The sequence below is a fragment of the Hyperoodon ampullatus genome, assembly GCF_949752795.1.
Source record: "Hyperoodon ampullatus genome assembly, chromosome: 8".
Classification (NCBI taxonomy): domain Eukaryota; kingdom Metazoa; phylum Chordata; class Mammalia; order Artiodactyla; family Ziphiidae; genus Hyperoodon; species Hyperoodon ampullatus.
This window is the reverse complement of record NC_136921.1, coordinates 97,509,985-97,528,162: the sequence shown is the minus strand read 5'-3', so window position 1 is coordinate 97,528,162 and position 18,178 is coordinate 97,509,985. Positions and strand designations below refer to the sequence as shown.

The 18,178-nt window shown below is 38.6% G+C and overlaps 1 pseudogene across 1 annotated transcript in view; it reads right to left on the bottom strand.

The window, feature by feature from the left end:
- The window catches only part of LOC307057536 (coiled-coil domain-containing protein 150-like), a 187,874-nt pseudogene extending 187,366 nt beyond the window's left edge, over nt 1-508 (bottom strand). Inside the window, exon 1 of the transcript in view lies at nt 416-508. The product of the transcript in view is annotated as a coiled-coil domain-containing protein 150-like (transcript). The remainder of the gene's footprint in view (nt 1-415) is intronic.
- Nucleotides 509-18,178: the final 17,670 nt, after the last annotated feature.

Genomic DNA, 18,178 nt, shown 5'->3' with positions numbered 1-18,178 from the left:
AACTCCGCCAGCTAGGGGAGAGGGCGGCAGGGAGAGATGACTGGGACCTTATCTGAACTGCCGACCCGCCCCCGCGGACTCCGGACCTCCCAGGGCCCCGCAGCCTCACCCCACAGTCCATCGGTCCGCCTGTGGCTCTGTCCTGCAGCAGGTGGGCTGCTTTCTATGCAACTAAGACAGCGCTTAAACCTACCCGCTCTTCCGCGCGGTAGCTCCCGTACGCAGGCGCACCCGTGGCAGGGCATGCCGGGAATCACAGTTTTCCCGGCCCTGGAGGGCCCTCCGCCCTGGGCGGGACCCAGGCCGCTACCCGGGGGCGCGCACGGAGCGCGCAGCCCCGTGACCCGGACGACTACAGATCTTCGTTGTGCTCGCGAGCGGGGCACGCCGGGATAGGTAGTTTCAGCCCACTCACGTCCCGGAGGTCCTGCGGCGTCCGCTTTGCGCAATTACCCGTCCCATGCCGGTGAGCGTGCGGCGTTTGGGTCATTTGACACATTCCCTGCATCCGGTCAGAGTCCAAGAGAAGAAAATATTTTGAGTTTTAGAAGGATGAAAGTATCAAGTAACTTATGAACGACAGGAAAATAAGATTTTGTTAATGAGCATAAAAAATGGTAAAAATACCGAGCTCAAACATTCTCATTGAAGAAAAAAACAAGCCCCTCTTCATCCTCATTCATCATGGCCAGACCGAGAGTAAAACACATGTCTGCTCCCCGGTTTTTTGTCTCTTCAGCATAATTTATTTCTTGCTTTGTCTACAGGTGAGTAGGTATTTCTGTTTGACTGTAAGTAGCTGCGAAACGAGAGAGAGCACCGAGAGTAAAACTGCAGTCGTTTCTGAGTTTTGCTGTAAGACTGGGAATCCACACTTACCGGGAAGTCTTCTACAGTGAAAAGGCAACACGGCTTTGCTTTAGGTAGCTGGACAAAACACCTTTTACCAGCACCAGGGCAATTAATGTATTCTTCTCGTCTCTCTGGGGTTGCAGCTGAGAAGAACTTTAGCCCTCAAGTGAATGCAGTCAGATCCGAGATGAGTCCTCCTTTGCTTAGCGAGTGGCTGGCTGAATTGATCTGGCAATTCTTATTCTGATAGATGAGACTCACGTGAGATGGAGAGAATGTCCAAACCACAGCTGTAAGGCATATTCATCAAACTGTGGGGCCATTCGGTGAAGGAGAAACGAGCACCGCAAACGTCATTCAGGTGAAGGGGCCAAATAAAGCTTTTAATATGAAAAGTGGGAGAGTATTTTAGAGCGTCAATACAAAGAGCCAATTACTCGTAAGTTTTCTCTTGCAGTGACCTCTGATTTATGGATGAAGATGGGGGATATGTGTATGCACCTGGTAGATAATCTGCACACTTCAGTGTAATGAGTTTTCACCTTCTTGACTCTCCATATTAAACAGCAGTCAGGGAGCCAAATTGATTAAATTTAGTGTTTTTAATTTATTTTCCTCTGTCTACTATTTGGTAAACCACATTAGAACTTAAGTCAGGCAATTACAGAGTTAAAGAATCTGAAGTCGTCAATAAACTAATTCATCTGTTAGAGAAGGGGTTTCTGGACACCTGAGAATTTACTATATTAAAAGTCTGGGTTTTGTTTTTTTCTTGTGGTACGCGGGCCTCTCACTGTTGTGGTCTCTCCCGTTGAGGAGCACAGGCTCCAGACGCGCAGGCTCAGCGGCCATGGCTCATGGGCCCAGCCGCTCCGCAGCACGTGGGATCCTCCCGTACCAGGGCACGAACCCGTGTCCCCTGCGTCGGCAGGGGGACCCTCAACCACTGCGCCACCAGGGAAGCCCTAAAAGTCTGTTTTTATTCTAAGTGCCTGAACATATTGATTTTTTTTTCTGATTTCCCTCTTGATTTTCAATTGATAAATAGTTTCACACTTGTTGACCCCACTCCAAAACAAGGTCTTTTCAGCCATGGAAATCCTAGGGATTCCATGAGGACCATCCTCTCTCATGACTACTATGATAGCCTTCTAACTGGTTTTCTGATCACTCTTCCCAAAGCATCCTTCATATAGCTACTAAAATGATCTTTTGAGAAAGTAAATCTGATTATCTTATTCCTTTGCTTAAAAACATTTAATAGTTCCCCACTTGAACTTTTAGTTTCCCATTGAACAGTATGAAGCCCAAGTTTCTAATGGCTTCAGCCTAATCCACCAGCCTCATCTGCATCTGGCCCCCCAAGGGAACCTTGAATTCAAGCCTACAGGCACGTCTTTGTGCTTGCAGGCTCTGCGCCCTCCGCCAGGCATGCCCTGCCTCTTATCAGTGTGGTGAATTCAACAGAAATGTAACCTCTTCTGTAGAGCCATTCTGTTCCCTCCCAAAGTGTTTATTGTACAGCATAATTGTCAGTGTGCCTTACCTCCCCTTGATTAGGCTGTAAGCTGCTTGAGGACAGGACCTTTGTTCTCTTTATTTTGATTTTTAAATTTTCAACAGCAAGCACAATGCCTGGCAGACAGTAGAGGCTTGGTAAGTTCTTGTTTAGTGAATGAATTAATGAATACATTTTGAATGCTTCTACAGAGGTTATGTCTCACTCTCCTGACTAATCTTATATAATCATGGTACAGTGATCAAAACTAAGAAATTAGTACTGGTATGATACAGTTAATGAAACAACAAACTGCATTTGGGTTTCATCAGTTTACCCACTAATGTCTTTTTTCTGTTTCAGGATGCAATCCAGGAGCCTACATTGCATTTACTTGTCCTGTCTCCTTCCTCAGCCTTTGTCTTTCATGACCTTAGGATCTTTGAAGACTACTGGTCAGTTATTTTGTAAAATGTCCCCCAATTTGGGTTTGTCATGATTTCTCATGACTAGATCGAGGTTATGCAATTTGGGAAAAATACCACAGAAGTGATATTGTGTACTTCTTGGTGCCTCATATTCGGGGGGACATGATATGCCTGCCTTATTACTGTTTAAGTTAATATTCATCCCTTGCTTAGGGTGATGCCTGTTAGATTTCTCCGGTAATCTTACTGTGTTCTTCTCTGTAACTAATAAGTATTTGGGGAGAGACACTTCAAGCCTGTGCAAATATCCTGTTTCTCCTTAAACTTTCACCCACTAAATTTAGCTGGTTTTTCTTGCTAACAGCTTTTATGGTGTGTTAATGGTGGCTTTCTACTTTCCTCATTTACTAGTTTGAGTTCTTTTGTAGAGACGAGTTGTATGTTTTCTCCCATTTATTGATTTATTCAGTTATTTACATCAGTATGAGCTTATGGATATTTATTTTATTCTTTGGGTTATAATTCAATACCATTATTCTTTTATTTCTGAAATTGTTCCAGCTTTGGCCATTCAGAGACCATTAAGGAGCCACTGTGTCTCATTTTTTTTTCTTTAAGCACTACCCTACTTTCTATCATTGCAAGATTTCCAGGCTCATCTTTTATTTTCCTGGCCCAGCCCTAGATTCAACCACTTCTCCAAGGAGCCCTGTTTCTTTTTATTAAAGAATGGTATTTAAAATCTGAATGCTAGGCTATCACTGCTTCTAGTTCCTCTCAGAAGACAGAGATAGGAAATATATGTATAAATACCACCCCATGCATATACATTAATATATCTATATTTCTGTATCTATCTGTGTATATATATATGTTTTACGTGTATGTAAATGTGTGGATATATAAACAAGACATGAGTTCATACTGATATTCCCACTCAAATTCAGCACCACAGTTTATTCTAACTTTTGCCCTTTTCTTTGAACTTCTTTCTGTGACTGTGGGAAACCTGGCTCTCATTATCCACAATACATCTACTTGTTTGTTCAACCCTAGTACACATATAAAGCAGTTTTAAAAATTGCTCATCCATACCAGATAAGAAACACATTTCAAACTAGAGCATGTTGCTTGGGCACAGATCTTTTTGTCTTTAGCCTTATAGCACCCAGTCCAAACACCATTTTCCAAAGTTACTTGGGTCACTCCTTCCTTCTCCACCTGCTTCAGGGTGGCTATTGGATTTATTTGGAATACAGTTAGATTCATATGTCCCAGTCTGCATTCCAGCTTGTGTTCTGTCCAAATCCTGGTTGGTTTTCTCTAATTTCCATATGGTAAAATGTACTATTTGTGGTGTCCAGTCCAATGAGTTTCAACAAATTATTAGAGTTTTCTATCTCCCACCACAGTTGTATACAGAAGTTTCCTCACCCTCAAAATTCCATCATTCTCCCCCTTAATAGTCAATCCCTCCCCCCCACCTCCCAGCCTCTGACAACTACTGATATGTTTTCCATACCCATAATTTTGCTTTTCCAAAATGTCATGTTAATGCAGTCATACCCTTTGGGTCTGACCTCTTTCATTTAGCAAATGCATTTAAGATTTATCCATGTTGTTGCATGAATCAATAATTCATTTTTGGGATCCCCTGGTGGCGCAGTGGTTGAGAGTCCGCCTGCCGATGCAGGGGACATGGGTTCGTGCCCCGGTCCGGGAAGATCCCACATGCCGCAGAGCAGCTAAGCCTGTGAGCCATGGCCGCTGAGCCTGCGCGTCCAGATCCTGTGCTCCGCAACGGGAGAGGCCACAACAGTGAGAGGCCCGTGTACCATAAAAAAAAAAATCATTTTTATAGCTGACTAGCATTCCACTCTATTGATATATCAGTTTGCTTATTCTTTCACTGGTTGAAGGACATCTCAGTTGTTTCCAGTTTGGGGAGGTGGTTGTTAATAAAGCTTCTATAAATATTTGCATAGAAGTTTTTGTGTAAAAGTAAATTTTTCATTTCTCTTGGATTAAACACTTAGGAGTGGGATTGCTGAATTATATAGTAGGTACATGTTTAAAATTGTAAGACACTGCCAAACTACTTTCCACAGTGGCTCTACCATCTTGCATATACATCAACAATGTATGGCATTCCCAGTTGCTTCTCATCCTTGTCCACACTTGATAGTGTCAGTATTTTTTTTTCTTTAGCCATTCAAGTAAGTTTGTAGTGGTATCTTGTGGCTTAGTTCACATCTTCTCAGTGACTAATGATGTTGAACATATTTTCATATGTTTATTTGACATGAAGGTATCTTTTATAATAATTTGTCTGTTCATACCTTTTGCCCATTTTAAAAATGGGGTGGTTTTCTTCTGATCAATTTTTTGAGATACAAGTCCTTTATCAAAATGTGATTTGACAACATTTTCTCTTAGTCTGTGGCTTGTCTTTTCACTCTCTGAACGGTGTTTTGCAGAGCAAAAGGTTTTAATTTTGATAGAACCAACTTACCAGTTTTTTTTCTTTTATGTATTGCTCTTTAGGTGTCATACCTAAAAATTCCTTGCCTAACCCTAGGTCATGCAGATTTTTTCCTATGATTTCTTCTGGAAGTTGTACCATTTGGTGTTTTACTTTTAGGTCTATGATCTAGAGTTATTTTTTAAAATTAGGTATGAGGTATAAGTTGTTTTGTTTTTGGTTATGGACATCCAATTATTCTAGCACTATTGTTGGAAAGATTATCCATCCTTTCTTCTAGTGCAACACTGTCTTTGGTTAGTGTAGTTTACAGTATTTCTTGAAATCAGAAAGCGTAGTCTTCCAACTTTGTTCTTCTTTTTCAACTTTATTTTGGCTATTCTAATTCCTTTGCCTTTCCCTAGAAATTTAAAAATCAACTTGTTGATACCTACAAAAAATTCTGCTAAGGTTTTGTTGGGGAATACGCTGAATCTGTATATCAAGTTGGGGAGAATTTAGGATTAATATTATTGAGTCTATCAATCCACAAACATGATATATCTCTCTACTTATTTAAGTCTTCTTTAATTTATTTTATCAGTATTTTGTAGTTTTCAGCATATAGAACCTACTCATAGTTTGATTTATATCTAAGTTTTCCTTTTTTGGTGCTATTGTAAAGTGTTTTTAATATTTTTAAATCCAAGTTAGTTTATAGAAATGTAATTGACTTTTGTATTTATCTCTTATCCTGTGACTTTGGTAAATTCACTTACTAGTTTTAGGAACTGTTTTTGCTATATTTGGGGGGATTTTCTATGTAAAAATCCTGTCATCTGTATATAGAGTATTTTCCCCCCTTACAATCTGAAATGACTTTATTTTTCTCACCTTGTTACACTGGCTAGGACTTTCACTGTGGTGTTGAGTAGGAGTGGTGAAAGGAGATTATCTTTACCATGTTCCCATTAAGTTTGATATTAGTTGTAGGTTTTTTATGGTTATCCTTTATCAGGTTAAGGAATTTTCCTTCCATTTCTAGTTTGTTGAGCGTTTTTATTATGAAGAGGTGTTGAATTTTGTCAAATGCTATTGAGATAATCATGTTTTGTTTTGTTTTTTTTCTTCTTTAGTCTGGTAATGTGGTGAATTACACTGCGTTTTCAGAAGTTGAACCAACCTTGTATTCCTAGGTTTTGCCCGACTTGGTCAGTCTGTATTATTTTTGTTATATATGCCTAGATTTGATTTGCTAATCGTTTTTCTTTTAATTTTTATTTTATATTGGACTATAGTTGATTTACAATGTTGTGTTACTTTCAGGTGTACACAAAGTGATTCAGTTATACATGTACGTATATTTATTCTTTTTCAGATTCTTTTCCCATATAGGTTATTACAGAATATTGAGTAGAGTTCCCTGTGCTATACAGTGGGTCCTTATTCATTATCTTTTTTTGTTTGTTTTTGTTTTGTTTTGTTTCTTTGCGGTATGCGGACCTCTCACTGTTGTGGCCTCTCCCACTGCGGAGCACAGGCTCTGGACGCTCAGGCCCAGTGGCCATAGCTCACGGGCCCAGCCACTCCGCGGTATGTGGGATCTTCCTGGACTGGGGCACGAACCCGTATCTCCTGCATCGGCAGGCGGGCTCTCAACCACTGCGCCACCAGGGAAGCCCTGATTATCTATTTTATATTTAGTAGTGTGTATATGTTAATCCCAACCTCCTAATTTATCCCTCCCTGCAACCTTTTCCCTTTGGTAACCAGAAGTTTGTTTTCTAAGTCTGTGAGTGTTTCTGTTTTGTAAATAAGTTCATTTGTATCATCTTTTCAGATTCCACATATAAGTGATATCATATGATATTTGTCTTTCTCCGTCTGACTTACTCCACTTAGTATGATAATCTTTAGGCCCATGCAGGTTGCTGCAAATGGCATTATTTCGTTCATTTTTATGGTTGAGTAATATTCCATTTATATATGTACCATATCTTATTGCTAATAGTTTATTGAGGATTTTTGTATCTATGTTTATGGGGAGGATACTGGTATTTATTTTCAGTTTATTATAATGTGTTTGGTTGTGATATTAGGATAATCCTAGCAGTATAAAATACATGAGAAGTGTTTCCTCTTCTTATATTTTCTGAAAGGGATTATTTAGAATTGATATTATTTCTTCCTTAAGTGATTTTAGAATTTGCCAGTGAACATTTGGGCCTGGAGTTTTCTCTGTTGAAAGGTTTTGAACTACAAATTCAGTTTCTTTAATAGCTATAGGACTGGGTTTTTTTTTCTTTTTTCTTTCTTTTTTTTCTTGGTATTGCAGTGTTTTTTAGTGAGTTTAAGTAATTTTTGTCTTTTAATAATTGGTCTCTTTTATCTGAGTTGATTTATAGGCATAGAGTTGTTTGCAGTCTTCTTTTATTGTCCTTTTATTCTCTTTAGGATCTGTTGTGATAGTTCCTCTTTCATTCCTAATATTGGCAATTTTTGTCTTCTGTCTGTTTTCTTGGTCAGTATGGCTACAGGTTTATCAATTTTATTGATTTTTTTTCAAAAAACAAGCTTTTGGTTTCATTGATTCTCTCCATTGATTTTCTGTTTTCATATTTATTGATTTTTTTCTCTCATGTTTATTATTTAAACCAGAACATTTTCAAGAATAAAAAGGGGGTACTATTAATAATTAAACCAAGATAAAAAGCACAAACTGGAAATGTTCCAGGAAAACCAGGGTGTATGGTCACTCTGCCTATAGGATACGTGGGATGGGGAAAATGGTAGCTGGGAACCTCTGTGGGAATAAAACTTTACAGTGTATACCTTTTAGTATTATTTTCATTTTTAATCATTTGAATGTATAACCTATTAAAAATAAAATAAATGTACTTCTTTAAATATCTGGCATAAAGTAAGATCTCAGTGTATGCTGTTGAATAAACGAATGAATCACTCAATTAGTTATCATTGGTGATTACCCGAGTTTCATTGGAGAAAATGGGATAATCATTATATATCCAACTCTGAAAGTCTACAACATATGTATCAGAATTGAATGATTAGTTTGCTCTGTACTCCTAACCTGCAGGTTTGGTGACATGAATATTATTATCTCAGACTTGGTTATATTGTTCTCATTATTTATATCTTTCTTTGCCTGCTTTTTGATTTATTTGAAGCATCTTACATATGAGGAAAGAATAAACTGCAACTTCCTGTAGAAAATCGGGAGAAAAGAAAGGGGCATCATTGAGGTCCTGCAGAGGGCATCATTGAGGGTTTCCTCAGCACTGTTCCTTTTCCTCAGAACCTGTGCCTCATCTCCAGGGTTACTGTGGGGATTTCCATTTTCATACTTTGTTCTGTATATATGTCTCCAGCACAGCCAGAGTCTTTTCCACATAATTTTTGGCCAAGAGAAGCTGCACAGTAACGGGAAAATTGATGAGAAATAAAATGTATAAAGTGGTTGTTTAGAATTCAATGGGTGAAATGTTATAACTGCAGCAAGGACCTTAGTTCAGTTGTTTCTGAAATTTAGCTGCATTATTGTATATTCAGTACCTCCTTGAGTTCCGTGAGTCAATAAGTCATATGAATAGAATAAAAATTTTATTTATGGAATGAAAAAAGGTTCTTAAAGAACTGATCTGATAAGTTAAATGTAAGTAATGAATTCAGATAAGTGTTCCTATAAATAATAAGAATGCTCCTATTTTTAATAATCAAAGGTTAACTCAGCCCTTCAAAACACAAGGCTCTGGAATAAGCTACAGGTCAGTATTTACAACAGGAATGTGTCTCATCTAAAATATAGGAAATTTCAGGTGGGTGAAAAAGGTGGAAATCAAAATAATGTTTTACCCAGGCATTGAATTCTAAACAGCCAATTTATCGATATTATTTCTCAGAATCTGTTCCATTATTGGTAAGGTTCTATGATTCCTTTATAGACCTCTCATAAATATATTTGGACAGAGATGACACTTTGTTACAATAGTGATAATCCCTACAGAATATAAATATATGTATTCCACTAAAAACATTCAAATCGAGATCAAGGTATCACTTGGATATCTCGGTGAAACAATGATCAAATGGTAAAAGGTTAAATCTTTATAAAACATTATTTAATAAGATTATATGACAAAGTAGAACTGTTTCTCCTCTGGCACTCAACAAACAGAAAAATCCATATTCACATTGCTTTCTTCTTTGTTTCCTCCATAACAATCAGTACTGAAAACCCACAAAGATAGTAAATTCAGTCAAACATATTGATGATAAAATCAAGCTTCTATATTAGCTCTGAAGTGCATACTGTCTCTTGAAACCTTTGACAACTTGGCTGGTTTCATTTTCTACCCCCCTGTATTCTCTCCCTGGAAAGCGTCCTGGCTTCTTAAACTAACTCTTCGTGGAAAACATTCTCTCTAGATACAGTGCTATGAAGATATAATATTTTTCATTATATAAACTCAACAGCTTAATGAAGTTAAAAGGACTACTATTTAATATGATAATGAAGAAATTGAGTTCATATATTCCTTATTCTAGGATTACAGTATTAAAGATTTTTCTTAAACAGAAATCTATCTTTGTTCTAGAAATATTAACCAATATGCCTGACTCTTTAGCTGTGTGATCTTGGGAAAGTTACTAGACTCTCCGTACTTTAGTTTCCATATTTGTAAAGTAGAGAGGATTAAGTAAGTTTATAATACCACCAGGATACAATTGTCTCTAGGTCTCTCACATTTCTCTATGACTTGTGAAGAAAGGCACTGATTGCCCTTTCTCTGGACTCTCTTTTCAAGAATATTTTTAGAGGGAAAATAGAGATAGAGTCTGCCTCTGGAGCAAAGGGAAGGCTTGCTTACCATCCATTATAAAAGATTTGGATTCCCAAAGCTCAGGGATCCCTTCCTGTAACACCATCCACTTCATATGCAATGAGGCCCCTCTGGTAATTTGAGGAAAAGGGAACTAATGCAAACATGCTGATCCTTATGCTGCTTGCTGTGTCCAGAGTAACAAAGTCCTTTGTCTCTTACCCAGGAGTCTCGTGTCTCTGTCAGCATCCATGAAACTGTGGCAGAATAACTTGTTAGCTTGAAAGTAGGGTGAAATCTGAGACCCTTTACAGTTTTTGGCACATATGACAGTCTTGCAGTCTGGAATGTAGAAAATGTTCAACAAATCTTAATATTTATCACCATCAACATTATTTAGCATCAAAAATACTAAGATTTGACCTAGCAATTATACTTCTGGGAATTTGTCAGGCTGAAGGTTGTGAGATATGTGTAAAGTGCTAGATATGAATTGTAAATTTTTAATAAAAATTGGAATAAATATAAATGACCATCCTATAAAAATGCTATCACCACAGTAATACCATCAAACACAGCCATTCTAAAACTCAGTGTCATAAAGCCAAGCATTTATTTTCACACTCGTGATGTCTGTAAGTTGGCTGGGAAAACTCTGCTCCACGTGTCCCCTTCTGGGGCCCAGGCAAAAGGGGGCAGTGACTATCTGGGGCATACTCTTCTTGGGAATGACGGAAGAACAAGAGGGCAAGCCCAATTGCACAAGCACGTTTCAAGCCTCTGCTTGTGTCACATCTGATAATATCCTAATGGTCAAAGCAAGTAACACAGCCAAGCCCGAAGTCAAGACGTGGGAAATTATACCAAGACCACCCCAAAGCCATGGTAAGGATGTTCAATGTACTATAGAAGAGTGAAGGATTGGAATCCACAATTTACTCTACCATAATCAATAGGAAAGTGGCTAACTAAATAGAGTGTATTCATACTAAGCAGCCATCAGAAAGAATGAATGAATCTGAATGTTCTAAAATGGAAAATGTATACAATACATTACTGAATGAAAAGAACAAATTGTGAGATATGCATACGATCCTATTTTCATTTAAAAGAAAAAGCTTTGAATACATGTATTTATTTTATATGGACAATAAAGAGCTTGCATAGATACACAAACCGTTAGTATTTATCTTCAGGATTGGAATTGGGAGATGAGGGATAAATTCCTTCCACTTTATGCTTTATGCACTTTTGTATTATTAGAAAAAATGTTTTATGAATATGTTTTACTTTTGTAATAAAAAACCTGATAAAGATAAGACAAAAAATACTAAAAGAAAATGACAAAAATGTTTTTAGCTTCCAGGTATTTTTTAGTTGGTGACTTATTTTCCATTCCCTTTCCCCAGTATACATAAGAATAAAATAATTCTAATACCTAGAAGATTTTGGTCCCAGATCCTGCCCCTACAAAACTTCATTCTGCTTCAGAAATGATTGGTTTCATTCCACATAAGCACCTTTAGACTTATGTGATACATTTGATACTGTTGGGTGTCTCGGTAGAGCAGAGAATTCCTAATAATATTTAAGGATTTTCTGAGTTTCTTGACATTTATTTCAGATATGTAGTTTTTCTGTTTTAAAATTCCCATTTGGTTCTTTTTTATAATTACTATAGTTTCTAATTCTTTTTTTTTAAATAAATTTCTTTATTTCTTACATTATTTTTGGCTGTGGTGGGTCTTCGTTGCTGCACCCTAGCTTTCTCTAGCTGTGGCGAGTGGGGGGGCTACTCTTCGTTGCGGTGCATGTGCTTCTCGTTGCGGTGGCTTCTCGTTGTGGAGCACGGGCTCTAGGCACACGTGCTTCAGTAGTTGTAGCACGTGGCCTCAGTACTTGAGGCTTATGGGCTCTAGAGCTCAGGCTCAGTAGCTGTGGGGCACGGACTTAGATTCCCCACGGCATGTGGGATCTTCCCGGACCAGGGCCCGAACCCGTGGCCCGAACCCATGTCCCCTGCATTGGCAGGAGGATTCTTAACAACTGCGCCACCGGGGAAACCCTAGTTTCTATTTCTTAGTTGAGAAGATCTCTATCTTTTCATCCATTTCAAGTGTTTACCTTTACCATATGGCGTATTGTTAAAGTAGCTACTTTAGAATCTTTGTCTGATGTTTCCACCATCTGTATCAAGAGCCAGCAAGCTACAGCCTGTAAACCAAATCCAACCTATTGTCTGGTATTGTTTGGTTCATGAGCAAAGAATTGTTTTCACACTACAGTTTTAACCAAAGCTAAACTTTTAAATGGTTGGGAAAAAATTTTTTAAAAGGCTAATATTTTGTGCTGTGAAAATTACATGAAATTAAAATTTCACTTTCCATAAATACAAATTTATTGGAACACAGCCATGCTTATTCATCTACATATTGTATGTGACTGCTTTTGTACCACAATGACAGAGCTGAGTTGTTGTGACACACATCATATGGCCCAAATAACCGAAAATATTCCTTCCATTTGGCTGTTTACATAAAAAGTTTGCACCTGATCTGGGTTATCTCAGGCTTTGCATCTGTTGAGTGTCTTTTCCATTAAGAATTGGCCACATGTTCCTAGTTTTTTGTATGTTGAGTAATTTTGGATTGTGTTCTGGACATTTTGAATAATATCTAGTGAGACTCTGGGACCTGTTAAAGTCCTCTGGAGAATGTTGATTACTTTTTGATTTAACAGAAATCCACCTAGTTAGGTTCACACTTTAAGCTCTGTCTCAACTTCTGTGGGAGTGGCTCCAATATCATTTCAATTTTTGAAGGCTTTTCTATGCTACTCTACATTTATTCCATGTGTGTACATCTCGGTGGTGAGCTTTTGACTTATGTTGGTTCATACACAGAACCAAAGGATCTCCTTTAGCTCTCTCCTCTCTGATATTTCCATCATTTTCTCCAACTTTTTAGGGCCCCTTTTCCCAGTCTTCCGACTAGAAAGATGGTATTTCTCTCAGAGTTATAGTTGCCCATGGTACTACACAGTTACACACAACTGGAGTTTTCCTTAGGTTAACAGCAGCAGATAAAAGAGAAAAAGAAAAAAAGAAGAAGAAAGGAAAATTAACCCCTGCACAGGCCATTCTTCAAATTTTGAGTCCTCTCCATGGCCCACCTGTTATTTTTCTCCCTGAAGTCCCCAGGTAGTTGCTATTCATATACTGTCCATGGTTTATATTTGTATAAGGTTTTAGCTCCTGCATGGAATTAAGGGGTTGAGATTTCCAGGGCATAACCACATCCTAAGCAATATCTTAATAATCCATATAGCACTGTTTGGTAATAATTTTGCTCTAAAATTTTGGACTTTGTGGGATTCAGAATATGCAAAAGGCAATATCATGTTTGATTTACCCAAGACCATCAATCCTCATGAATCCTGAGAATTTATACTAGAATGTAACAGGTGAATGAATTCCCATGATGAATCCTCATGGACCTGGGTGAAGAGGTTTACAGACCATGATAAATCCAAGTGAACTCAAACTATTTATTCTGTAAGATTTAATATGAGGAGTTTTGTGCTCAGTCAGTGAGGCCAGGACTCTTATTTGCAAGTGACAAGAGGAAGAGAAGAAGAAAATGATTTTTTACAAGTCCAGGGAGGATTTAGTGTGGTAGAAAGACCAATGGCCCCCCAAAGATGTCCACATCCTAATCCCCAGCACCTGTGAGTATGTTACCTTGCATGGCCAAAGGAACTTCACAGGTGAAGATCTTGTCATGGAGAGATTCTCCTGGATTTTCTGGGTCCAAGTAATCACAAGGGACTTTATAAGGGAAAGAGGAAGGCAGGAATGTCAGAATTATAGAAGAAGATGACATAATGGAAGCAGGGGTCAGAGAGAGAGAGAGCTTTGAAAATGGAGGAAAGGGCCATGAGCCAAAGAATTCAGGTAGCCTCTAGAATCTGGAAAAAGCAAGGAACCAGATTCTCCTCTAGAGTCTCCAGAAGGAATAAATCCTGTCAATAACTTGACTTTAGCCCAGTGACACTGATTTTTGATATCTGCCCTCCAGAACTGTAAGGTAATAAATTATATTGTCTTAAGCCACTAAATTTGTAGCCATTTGTTATGGCAGAAAGAGGAAACTAATACAGTTAGCTCAGCCACAAAATGGATCCATTGACTTAAATTATTCTTAGCAAGGCTAGGGCCCAACTCCTCCCTCTCTCTCCCCCCCTCCCCCCCAACTTCCACCAACTTACCCTTCCTTCTGTTTATCTCTACTTGACCTCACTTCTATTGCAGATACAGGCTTTTCCCACATGGTAAGGAACATGGCTGTAAGCAGCGCCAATTTCACCTCTTTCTAGCCCTGTGTCTTTGGAGTCAAATGGGACTTTATGCCCTAGAGCCATTTAGAATCTCAGAGGAGGACTTCAATTGGCTTGGCTAGGGTCAGGCGCCCAACCATTGAACCAATTATCCCAATAAATGGAAGAGGGAATAATGATAAGCCAGAAGTGCCCGAGGTTCCTGCAGACCCCTCCCCCGCAACTATGTGGAAGGTAATGAAATGGCAGTCCCACTAGAAGCACGTGGAAAAAGTAACAAATTCTCCGAAGGAGAAAGGGGTGCATTCAGGCAAAGTGAACAAATGTCCATGACAACTAGAAATTTTACTAGCTAGACCCAGCAAGGATAATGTCAATACATAAACCTGAATTTCCATTGAGATTACCAACTAAGACCACAGTCCATCTCCTTTTCTATCAAAGTGGCTGCACTCACTTGCTCACATCCCCAGATGCTCAGTTAATGTTAGATTTTGCGTTAAGTGACAGTAAACTGAAAATAACAGTGGCTTAAATAAGATGGTGTTGGGGGAGGGATTGTTTCTCGGTCATGTAAATGAAATCAGGAGGTGGACAGATCAGGGCTGGCAGATGCTCCTTTGTGCCAGGGTTCTAGACATTTCTTGTCTACCATCCTTAAAAGGGACTTCCACGTTATGGTTCCAGATGGCTCCTCAGGCTCTAACCATCATTTTTGTACTGCACAAGGCAGAAAAGAAGAAATAAAGAGGAGCACCTCTCCTTCCTAAAGATATTCCCTGGAAGTTAAACACATCCAGTTGATCAAAATATAGTCACATAGCCTCATTCTCAAGCCACAGGCTTATTTCCTGAAAGCTACTGGAAAATATTTTTTTAACATCGTTATTGGAATATAATTGCTTTACAATGTTGTGTTAGTTTCTGTTGTATAACAAAGTGAATCAGTTACATGCATACATATATCCCCATATCCCCTCTCTCTTGTGCCTCCCTCCCACCCTCCCTATCCCACCCATCTAGGTGGTCAAAAGCACCGACCTGATATCCCTGTGCCATGCAGCTGCTTCCCACTATTTTACATTTGGTAGTGTATAGACATCAATGCTACTCTTTCACTTCGTCCCAGCTTACTCTTCCCCCTCCCCATGTTCTCAAGTCCATTCTCTATGTCTGTCCTCATTCCTGTCCCACCCCTAGGTTCATCAGAACCATTTTCTTTTTTAGATTCCATATGTATGTGTTAGCATATGGTATCTGTTTTTTTAACAACTTTATTGGAGTACAATTGCCCCAAAATGGTGCATTAGTTTCTGCTTTATAACAAAGTGAGTCATCTATACATATACACGTATCCCCATATCTCCTCCCTCTTGCATCTCCCTCCCATTGTTTTTCTGTTTCTGACTTACTTTACTCTGTATGTCAGACTCTAGGTCCATCCACCTCACTACAAATAACTCAATTTCGTTTCTTTATATGGCTGAGTAATATTCCATTGTATATATGTGCCACATTTCCTTTATCCATTCATCTGTTGATGGACATTTAGATTGCTTCCATGTCCTGGTTATTGTAAATAGTGCTGCAATGAACATTGTGGTACATGTCTCTCTTTTTTAAAAAAAAATCTTTATTGGAGTATATTTGCTTTACATGTTGTGTTAGTTTCTGCTGTACAACAAAGTGCATCAGCTATATGCATACGTATATCCCCATATCCCCTCCCTCTTGTGTCTCCCTCCCACCCTCCTCATTCCACCCCTCTAGGTGGTCGCAAAGGACCAAGCTGATCTCCCTGTTCTATGCAGCTGCTTCCCACTACCTATCTGATTTACAGTTGGTAGTGTATATATGTCATTGCCACTCTCTCACTTCGGGTCAGCTTACCCTTCCCCCTCCCTGTCTCCTCAAGTCCATACTCTAGTAGGTCTGTGTCTTTATTCCCGTCTTGCCCCTAGGTTCTTCATGAGCATTGTTTTGTTTTTGTTTTTTTAGATTCCATATGTATGTGTTAGCATACGGTATTTGATTTTCTCTTTCTGACTTACTTCACGTTGTACGACAGACTCTAGGTCCATCCACCTCACTACAAATAACTCAATTTCGTTTCTTTTTATGGCTGAGTAATATTCCATTGTATTTATGTGCCACATCTTCTTTATCCATTCATCTGTCGATGGACACTTAGGTTGCTTCCATGTCCTGGCTATTATAAATAGAGATGCAATGAATATTGTGGTATATGACTCTTTTTGAATTATGGTTTCTCAGGGTATTTGCCCAGTAGTGGGATTGCTGGGTCATATGGTAGTTCTATTTTTAGTGTTTTAAGGAACCTCCATACAGTTCTCCATAGTGGCTGTATCAATTTACATTCCCACCAACAGTGCAAGAGGGTTCCCTTTTCTCCACACCCTCTCCAGCATTTATTGTTTGTAAATTTTTTGATGATGGCCATTCTGACTGGTGTCAGGTGATACCTCATTGTAGTTTTGATTTGCATTTCTCTAATGATTAGTGATGTTGAGCATCTTTTCATGTGTTTGTTGTCCATCTGTATATCTTCTTTGGAGAAATGTCTACTTAGGTCTTCTGCCCACTTTTGGATTGGGTTGTTTGTTTTTTTGATATTGAGCTGCATGAGCTGCTTGTATATTTTGGAGGTTAAGCCTTTGTCAGTTTCCTCGTTTGCAAATATTTTCTCCTATTCTGAGGGTGGTTTTTTGTCTTGTTTAAGGTTTCCTTTGCTGTGCAAAAGCTTTGAAGTTTCATTAGGTCCCATTTGTTTATTTTTGTTTTTATTTCCATTTCCCTAGGAGGTGGGTCAAAAAGGGTCTTGCTGTGATGTGTGTCATAGAGTGTTCTGCCTATGTTTTCCTCTAAGAGTTTGATAGTGTCTGGCCTTATATTTATGTCTTTAATACATTTTGAGTTTATTTTTGTGTATGGTGTTAGGGAGTGTTCTAATTTCATTCTTTGACATGTAGCTCTCCTGTTTTCCCAGAACCACTTATTTAAGATGCTATCTTTTATCCATTGTTTACTCTTGCCTCCTTTATCAAATATAAGGTGACCATATGTGCTTGGGTTTATCTCTGGGCTTTCTATCCTGTTCCATGGATTTGTATTTCTGTTTTTGTGCCAGTACCATACTGTCTTGATTACTTTAGCTTTGTAGTATAGTCTGAAGTCCAGGAGCCTGATTCCTCCAGCTCCATTTTTCTTTCTCAAGATTGCTTTGGCTATTTGGAGTCTTTTGTGTTTCCATACAAATTGTGAAATTTTTTGTTCTAGTTCTGTGAAAAATGCCATTGGTAATTTGATAGGGATTGAATTGAATCTGTAGATTGCTTTGGGTAGTAGAGTCATGTTCACAATGTTGATTCTTCCAATCCAAGAACATGGTATATCTCTCCATCTGTTTGTTTCATCCTTAATTTCTGTCATCAGTGTCTTACAGATTTCTGCATACAGGTCTTTTGTCCCCTTAGGTAGGTTCATTCCTAGGTATTTTATTCTTTTTGTTGCAGTGGTAAATGGGAGTGTTTCCTTAATTTCTCTTTTATAATTTTCATCATTAGTGTATAGGAATGCATGAGATTTCTGTGCATTAATTTTGTATCCTGCTACTTTACCAAATTCACTGATTTGCTCTAGTAGTTTTCTGGTAGCATCTTTAGGATTCTGTATGTAGAGTATCATGTCATCTGCAAACAGTGACAGCTTTACTTCTTCTTTTCCCATTTGCATTCCTTTTATT